Genomic DNA, 2,114 nt, shown 5'->3' with positions numbered 1-2,114 from the left:
TATTTATTTATTGTATTTTGTGCAGGGTCTCACCCTGCAACTCGGACTAGTAGTGATCCTCCTGTTTTTAGCCGGCTCAGTGTGCCCAGGGGCAGAGCCCACATGTCGAGGAATCGAACCCCAGGCACTTATTAGCCCTTATGTAACTTTGGTAATGTTACTAAACCTATTTGAACCCCTTTTCTTCCATCCTTTTTTTTCCTAATTCAGGAAGAAGACTGGGAAATAATGAATTAAGTTGACAAGAAAAATAAGCAAACTAATGCTTTTTTCCATCCCTGTACATAATGTTTTACCTCACTGTCACTCTAATTCAGACAATTTTTTTCCTAATTCAGGCTGGCCTTCAACTTTAGATGATCTTAGGATTTACAGTTATGTGCCACCACACTTGCTTTTTTTTTCTTTTTTGGAGTCTTGCTGTGTAGTTCAGGCTGGCCTTGAACTCACTATGTAGCACAGGCTAGCCTCACAGCAGTCCTCCTACCTCAGCCTCAGCTTGTCTTACAGTTGTGTGCCATCTCCTATTTTCTGTTTTCTTCTATCTCTGAAATTGACAGTGCTTGATGGTGGATCTTCAAAATGTAGCTATAGGGTTTGCCCAATTGTGAATATTTATGCCTTAAAGCTTATGTATTCTGGAAATATGGCCATACTTAGTTCTTTTTCCAGTTGTCTTCTTACATACACCTACCTTTCTGTTACTTTTAGCAGGTACTTAATATGTGGAACACTCCTGGGATGAGGTATGAGAGATTCAACCAGATTTTTTTTTTTTTTTTTTTAGTACAGGGTCTACAAGGGTCTCACTATAGAGATTGGACTCTAGTGATCCTCCTGTTTACAGCCTCCCAAGTGCTGGGATTACAGGCCCAAGTCACCACGGCTAGTCTAAATTTTGTCTCAGTTGTTTCTCAGTGCCCCTGGAGGTGGTGCTGGCACAGTAGGCCCAGGGGGTTGAACCCCTGACCCCTGTATCTGCCTAAGCAGGCACTTTAATCCGCAGAGCTATTTGGCCAGCCCTTCAACCAGATTTTTGTTTTTGTTGTTTTGGTTTGTTTTTGTTTTTAGTTCCAGGGATTGGACTCAGAGCCTTGTGTTTGCCAGGCTGGTGCTTATGCTGTTGAAGTATTTCTCTGGCCTAATAATGCTCTTTTTTTTTTTTTTTTTGAGACAGTGTCTTGTGATGTAGCCCAGTCTGGCCTCAATTTCATGGCTGTCCTTCTGCCTCAGCCTCCTGAATGCTGGGTTTACAGGCATGCACCACCACACCTGGCCTAGGAACGATTTTTTTTTTTCCCCCTGTATTTTAGGGAAGGGTCTACAGGGTGTTCAGGGTCTCACTACAAGATCAGACTTGTAGTGATTCTCCTGTTTAAAATCTCCCAAGTGCTGGGATTACAGGTGTGCCACCACGCCCAGTCTCAATTGCCAGCTGGTGCCAGGCCTAGGGATCAGACCCCCAGCCCCTGCACCTACTTGCAAGTGCTTTAATCTGCTGAACTATTTGGTTGGCCCTTCCATGAATGATTCTTGATCACTTCAAATTAGAGTGACAGTGAGGTAAAACATTATGTACAGGGATGGAAAAAAGCATTAGTTTGCTTATTTTTCTTGCCAACTTAATTCATTATTTCCCAGTCTTCATATTCCTGACTTGATTGGGTTTGAATGTTTTAGTGCTACTGATTTTAGAATTGCTTTGTGGAGGCAGTATTCTTATTCTGTAATCCTTTCCTACAAGGATCAAAACTTTAAGCTTGAATTCAGCACAAATATGATTTATGTGCCCTGGCCTTGGAAAGCAATAGATAAGTTTGTCTTAGACTCTACAAGCAGGATGGTTGAGGATAGTTGTTCATTGCTGAGAAAACAAAACTTTTGGGCTTGGTTCATCATCAACAGAATACTAAAGATTTTTAAATAAAAGAATGGTAAAATGAAGTATTTGATTTATTGTCAAGTTGTATCTATTTATTGGGGGGGGGGCAGAAGATTGAACCCAGAGCCTTCCATACTGAGCTATATCAACAGCCATTTTTTTATTTTGAGGAAATGTCTTGCTAAATTACCAATGCTGAACTCACTTGGGATCTTCTCACTTCAGACTTCCA

Source organism: Octodon degus, unplaced genomic scaffold (assembly GCF_000260255.1).
Source record: "Octodon degus isolate 3935 unplaced genomic scaffold, OctDeg1.0 scaffold00166, whole genome shotgun sequence".
In the NCBI taxonomy this organism is placed as follows: domain Eukaryota; kingdom Metazoa; phylum Chordata; class Mammalia; order Rodentia; family Octodontidae; genus Octodon; species Octodon degus.
The sequence above is the reverse complement of the archived record's forward strand: the minus strand, read 5'-3'. Positions refer to the sequence as shown.